Source organism: Ambystoma mexicanum, chromosome 11 (genome assembly GCF_040938575.1).
Source record: "Ambystoma mexicanum isolate Mex_15411 chromosome 11, UKY_AmexF1_1, whole genome shotgun sequence".
Lineage (NCBI taxonomy): Eukaryota > Metazoa > Chordata > Amphibia > Caudata > Ambystomatidae > Ambystoma > Ambystoma mexicanum.
In genome coordinates this window covers 1276770684-1276778026 of record NC_090934.1, presented here as the reverse complement: position 1 = coordinate 1276778026, position 7343 = coordinate 1276770684, and the positions used below count along the sequence as shown (strand labels likewise).

At 47.7% G+C, this 7343-nt stretch overlaps 1 protein-coding gene across 2 annotated transcripts in view; it reads left to right on the top strand.

Moving 5' to 3' along the window:
- The first annotated feature begins 3304 nt into the window (after positions 1–3304).
- The window catches only part of ZNF592 (zinc finger protein 592), an 887418-nt gene continuing 883379 nt past the window's right edge, over positions 3305–7343 (top strand). For both annotated transcript variants that reach the window (XM_069624753.1, XM_069624752.1), the window contains exon 1: positions 3305–3421. The gene's annotated coding sequence lies outside the window, so the exon portion shown is untranslated. The remainder of the gene's footprint in view (positions 3422–7343) is intronic.

Below are 7343 nucleotides of genomic sequence, written 5' to 3'. Positions count from 1 at the left end.
GGCAGTCTTGAAAAGACTCGAAGAAGCAGGCCTGACACTCAACGCAGAGAAGTGCGAATTCAGCAGAAGCGAACTATGTTTTTTTGGCTACATATTCAGCACGGAAGGCGTATCCCCCGACCCGTCGAAAGTGCGGGACATAAAGGACTCCAAAGCACCACAATCAGCCTCCGAAGTGAGAAGCTTAATGGGGATGGCAACCTACTGCGCACGCTTCATCCCCGACCTCGCAAGCATTGCGAGCCCGCTCAGGGAGCTGACAAAGAAAGACCAGAAGTGGGAGTGGACTGCAGCCCATCAACAAGCATTTCAACAAATCAAGGACACTCTATCCGCCTCCACCACCATGGCCTTCTTCAACATAGAAAGGCAGACTGAACTCCTCGTCGATGCCAGCCCAGTTGGCCTAGGGGCGGTGTTAACCACAACGGATAACGAAGGCAAAGTGTTCTCCATCGCATTTGCCAGCAGGGCACTCACAAAACCCGAACAAAACTATGCACACATAGAGAAGGAGGCCCTAGCCATCTTGTGGGGATGCCGCCATTTCAAAGTGTACCTGCTAGGCAAGCAGGCGAAAGTCTTCACAGATCACAAACCCTTGATCCCGATCTTCCGAGGCTCTGCCCCCCACCCACCTGCACGCATTGAAAAATGGATGCTGCAGCTACAGCCGTACAACATCGAGGTGGAGTATCGCCCAGGATCGGACAACCCGGCAGACTATCTGTCCCGCCACCCGAGGCCAGCTATTGACAGCGAACAACACCACGCTGTGGAGACCGACGAGCATGTCTGCCACGTAGTTGCCTGCGCAAGGCCGCGAGCCCTAACACTGCAGGAAGTGGTGCGCGAGACAGAGGAGGACACCGTCCTACAGCATACAGCCATCCATTCCGGGAATTGGAAAAACTATCATGTCAATAGCCCAACGCACAACATCGGCGCAGACCAAGCTCAGAGCGCTGTTCGGGATCAGACACGAACTCTCAATAGCCCCGGAAGGAGTAATGTTAAAAGGGCACCGAATCATACTACCAGAATCTCTGGAGGAGAGAGCTCCCAAGTTAGCCCATAGTGGGCACCAAGGGATCGTAAAGTCAACCGCATACCTTAAATCTAGGATGTGGATGCCGAACATGCACCAAAGGGTGGTGGAATTAGTAGAATCCTGCGCAGCCTGCCAAGCATCCAGGAGGCCCGAAAACCCTGAACCGATCAGCGGTGTCCCGAGGAGCTCCACACGCTGGGACGCAGTCAGCATGGACCACTGCACCATTGCCGGCGAGGGTTACCTGCTCGTGATAATCGACGAGTTTAGCAGATATCCGGAAGTAGAGCATGTAGCCTCTACCAACGCCGAAACCACCATCCTCGCGCTGGAGAAGATATTTGCTACTCACGGAATTCCGAGGAAAGTAAAAAGCGACAACGGACCTTCTTTCACCAGCCAAGAGCTACGCGAATACTTTAAAGAAGTGAACGTCAAACACCAGCGGATCACCCCGAGATGGCCCCAAGCAAATGGAGATGCTGAGCGATTCATGGGGTCGCTCAACAAAGTCATCAGAATTGCCAAAGAACAAGGACACCCGTGGCTGAAGACACTATATCGGTTTCTGAGAACACACAGACAAACCCCGCACTCAGCCACCGGGATCAGCCCCGCCGCCCTCATGTTCGGGGTACCCATACAAGCAGAACTCCCCATACATCCCCACTGGACAGCCCCAGAACCTGACATCCCAGCAATTGACACCAGGCGGCTAAGGCGAAACGAACAAGAGAGCATCGCCAGGAGAGCCTGCCACCGAGAACTGACCCCAGGAGACACCGTCACTGTCAAGAACCGTGCACCACCCAAGAAAATGTCCCTCAACTTCGAAGTGCGACCATGGACAGTCAGTACAACCAACCATAGCATGGTTACCGCCACCCGAGGGGGAGAGACCGTGACAAGGAACGTGTCACACTTCAGGAAGGTACCCCCAGAAATGTGGGAAGAACCGTCAACGCCCCCGAGAGGAGACGTAGGAGAAATGCCGGCTACACCCCAAGGACCGACACCACTGGGTGGTCTGGCCACATCAGGAGATCCGGACAGATCATACCTGCCAGACGAGAGAACCGAAGCAGAAGCCACCAAAGACGACATGCCCAAGGAAAGAAACACCCGCTACCGTCTGAGAGAGAAACCCAAACCGTCGTGCCGCCTCCAGGGGTATGTAGTAGACGGAGTCTATCGTCAGACACACACGCCAAGATGAACCCCGAAAGCAGCGAATGAAAACAGGTGCATTACGATTATGTAGTACTTTGTAGGTCATACCAGTTTACAATGGTTGTTATCAATTACCGTATAAATACCTCCAAGTTGGGGAGGAATGTGGTGTCACGTGCCCCTACGCAGAGGGTCACGTGACACGGGAGAAATAAAGGAATCACCGGAACTGGCGTGCGAGCGCCAGTCCGGGTTTAAGCACCGCACGAGCGAGTCATGTCATGTCATGTCATTCTTCGCGCTGCGGCCTTTCCCGCGCAGCGCACCCAACAGGCCCGCACGCGCTCACTGCCCGAGGCCGGGCACAAGGGCAAACATCACACTGCACACTTTCTTTGCACCGTGAGATTTGTTAACTTCATGCGACGTCACTTTGCAATGCAAACGTCACATTCCGTTGCATTCCGAGTGCCCCACTTTTTTAAAGACTTTGGCTCTGTGAAATAAATACCCGTTCTGAGCAAGACAATTCTGGCCTCTACACAGGACCAAGAGGATTCCACACTTCTGACCAAGACCACAAGTTCAGGATATCTATAATATAACCGCCCCTTCTGAAAAGATGAAAATGCCAAAATCTGGCCATTTGCACAGGCCGAATCCCCACAGGACAAATCCCTAAATAGCGTCTGTGTGCAGTCGCAGGTCAAATCGTCCGTCTATACAAGAAAAGACTGGTATGTTGGCGTTCTGCAAAGAACAAGTTCCAAAATATAAACTAATTTACCTCAAATGCACCTGGTAACAGCGTACATAACATCCCGGATTCCCTGTCATTTATATTCCCTCCTCGGAGGAACTCTCAATCGTGTCATTGGTCACCAAATACAGGTGCGGAAGCTCAGAGACGCGATTAGGATGGACCACAAACGTACAAGGCATCCTTGTACCACGTGATGATAAGGAGGTGGAGCCTTACTAGGGAGTGTTTCTCGGATGAAAACCAGGCACTAGCAAGGCGACGTACATGCCCTCAACGTAACGTGCAATTCACGTGATGATGTTGGTAGGCGGAGTGTTGGTAGGGTCCGTTTCTCAGATGGGAACTAGACACGGGCCTCACCTCCGTTGCTCATTAAATCCACAAATCGCTTAACAATTGTTTACGGCTCCGCTGGGGCAACCAAAACATAAGTCCAGGTGCGTTACTTTAACCATAATTGACGTGTGTCCAAGTGTTTGTGTTGTGCACTCTGATTTCAATGGACGGCAGGGGAAGCGGGGTGGATCCTTTCTCTGAAGTGATAATTAAAGGTGGGGGAGCTAGATAATTCATGTTTGGAGCCGAGCCAGGTGGTTTGTCCTAGCTCTAGGGGGCAATCACGAGCCTGGTAGGCAAAAGAATGGCTGTGTCAATACCTGACGCCCTGTTTCCTTACCAATACCTCTACTCCCCAGCACTACCTGCCCATTTAGTTTTCTCAGAGAAGAGGTGGAAACCAGGGTCGGATTGGAGCAGAACATCTACACCCCTTAATTTGCATATGTATTGACATTATTGCTGGGATCACTCTTTTGTACTTGGGGACCTAATGGGACAGTACATTACAGCAATTTGCTCTGACTGCAGAGCTGTCACGTTTCCAGTGGCCATGCAAAGGCGTCGTGGTGTTTCGTTTGAAGTGTGGGACTTCTAGCATTTTTTTTCCCATTTGAAATTTGGGAAAACCGCACATTTTCGAATTCAAAACAAAAACACGACTGAATGGCCTTCCCACACATGGCCAAAAGAAACCTGAGTGCTCTCTGCATATTCAAGGGACAACTAACTGGCGTGCAACATATCAATGATCTCTATTGTATATAGAGTAATTCTATTCTTGCTGTTTTTGAATAGCAGACACTGTCAGTTTCAGTTAAATGATTTTTTAGAGACTCCACGTTTTTGCGGATAATATGGTTTGCCCAAGATCACATGCTTCAGTGGTGACACCGTAATTCGATCCCAGTTTGTAATTTTAGTTTTAATTTCCTGTTCCTTTAATAGAAGATTACACGTACTACAATGAAAGTAAAATTAACTTAAAAACTCAATTTTAGATTTTCTAACTTTACTGAGAAGCCGGACAGCAAATTGAACTGTGTGACACGGTCACCAGCTTATAGTCCGTGTTTGCCACAGATTTCTATTATGTATTTCAAATAAAAATAAAGTGTCACTAACAAAAAACATTTTGTGTGCTTTTAAACTATAAGTGATCATTGAAATAAAGTCGACCGTTTGAAAACACACGTTTGTTTTGATGACTATGTTTGTCTTGAGGGAAGCCATGTATTGTGTGAGTTTTTCCCACTATACATGCTCCTTCATTCGCATGCATTGGAGGTATTTGTCCTGGACATTGATCACTCCCTAATGATCAATTTGCTCCTTTCCTGGTTGAAGGGCTTATGGGTACATGATGCTAGCGGGACACTTTTAACAAATAATCTGGCAGCAGAAGCCTGCCTCATGATTTCCATTGAAGAGGGCAGGCAATTATTGAAGGAGGTAGTGGTTAGACGAAGCACAAACAAAATTGCTGCACGGCAAACTGCGATGCAAAGCTCTCTGAGTGCCAGCATTCAAAATCCCATTTTTGTTTAAAATCATCCTCTATCTGAAAAGATACATCAATATTAACACATACAATATGGGGAGACTTTTAGAGAAAGGGACCATTGCAACACTTCATGTGGTCTGCCACAGTCATTAACATTAGAGGTACATTTGTGAAAACAAAGGTACTTCGTGAAAGACTCAGGATCTGTTACCCGGGAGGCCTTTTTGAAGATCAGCTAGAGCACTTTGTACCGCCATAGTACTGCTCACAGCAACTTCAAGAGCCTGATCATGTTTGTTACAAGCTGTGCCCTTTCCATCCGGTTCTCTCTGGCTGCTTTAGAAGGGCATTATCTTAGAATTTTACTTCCTGAAGGGAGATCGTCTGATTTGGGCTCCTTATCTTTCCACCAGAGCCAACAGAAGCTGCATAGAAGATGACTTGTAAATACTGATAAGAATGCACCTAGGATGACTTTTGGATGGAGCTCTGGAAATGTATCTCCCCAGCTGTTTTTCTTGTTTTTCCTTTTAATATGACAAATGTAAACCAGACTGCACCACCTTCCCTTGCCCTCCACCATGCTCGAAATGCCAGGGCAGGTAGCAGTGTTGTGTTTCTGCTCTGTTCACTTTTGACTTACTTGGAACATTCACAGCAAAGCCTAGAAGCTGCACACATTTCCTGGTATCAGGTAATGTCCCCATACATAATGTACCCATACGTAATGTGGCCGGGAAAAGCCATTGGCGACAGTATATATTGTATTGTATTTGGTTATTTATATAGCGCTCTTTCCCCACTTGTGTGGCCTCAATACGCTTTTTTCCTTGGTTGGAACGCCCTTTGTGACCGTAGTCGATGTGGTTTGAAATTCTAGGGAGTTTAGCTTAGATGCATGTATGCATGTTGCCATTCTAAGGCTTGGATGGCTGGCAAGGCTCGAAATAAGCAGCCCAGGAGAGGTCAGGCACATGGGCGGGTGCTCTTGAGGGTTAGAGATAGATTGCTACTGTTGGGAGAGTCTATGTGAGGCCAGCTATACCGGGTTCCTTTCAGGTGGTGGTCGCTGTATGCTAGTGGAAGAGGTGTTGAGGTACGTCGGGTGTTTCAGGCTGGACGGCTATGTGTGTGAAACTGGCCAGATGTGCTTAGCCGTAGCCGTGTTCTATCATGCATGAATGTTTGGCTGTGTCTGCAGCCTGTGTCCACACTAGTGGTGCGAGATATACGTACCGTAGGCTGCAAGATTGCTTATTTGTCCAACTCTAGAATTGAGAGTCCTGTAGCAAGGGCCTTAGGTTTCATACTATAGCCGGTGTCTGCGTATAATAAACAGAGATGGAGCCTAAACCTAGCTTTGAGGATCCTGTATAGTGGGAGAAATGCCTATGTTTCACAGTGCAGTAGGTTTAAGCATATGGTAAACGAAGACCGAGGCTACGCCTAGATCTGAGAATCCTGTATAGTGGGCGAGAAGCCTAGGTATCACAATGCAGTATGTTTTGTCATACAGTAAACCATAATATAGGCTGCACCTATATTTGAAGGTCCAGTGGCTGCACCTATATTTGAGGGTCCTGTATGGTGGCCAGGAGGCACAGGTTTCAAAGTGCAGAAGGCCTCAACATATAATAAACAAACGGAGGATGCTACACCTAGATTTGAGAGTCCTGTAGGTGGAGGGCCCTAGGCTTGACAAGGCCATAGGTTTCAGCCTATTGTACAGTAGGTATCCGTAATGTAACGGTCATCTATGTCATCATATATGGTGACATTACGTATGGGGACAGTTTGCAGGGATGTCCCCTGCTCCTGCATGTTCAATGTAATAATGTATCTGGAAAAAACACAGACTTTTTTGTTAGACATTTTTGTAGGGACATTATTACATGGAACCCGTTTCCTTTCGTTCTCCTTTATTAAATGGAAGCAGCTGCTGCACCACTTTTAAACATTTCTATTCACAGTTGGGCAGGGAGATGCTGCCACCACCACCCATCTACCTGCCACGTAAAATGTATTTTTTGTTAGGGTAGGAGGAGTGGATCAGCCTGTGCTTTTGGCAGCTAGTAGCTCAGCCCTAGGATCGTGCTAGAGCCCGCCACACAGCACTAGCCAGCATGTTATGCACTGCCTGGCTACCCCACTGTTAGCGATAATGAGCGCTTTCTGCTGAAAAGCGTACTAATAGCCTCTCAGCTATTACTCTGTTCTAAAAATATGCTATCAGATGATAGTGACCTATGAGACTTCTTTATAAAACTTAATTTGTGGTGAAAAAACTGAGCCCGGTTGTTAAGATTTGAACGCTTAACAAGGAGCAGTCAGTTTAACACATTGCAAAGTTGGAAAGAATAGCACAAGTTCCCCTTCTAACTAGAAGTAGCAACAAACCCCTAATGCCCTAAATCACACATCTATACATTGGTCTTGTAGCTGACAAGAGGGTTTCTTATCACACTGATCTGAGATGGCCTTGAAAGTAGGTGTTAGTCCTGGGAAGAAGGTTCTCCTAC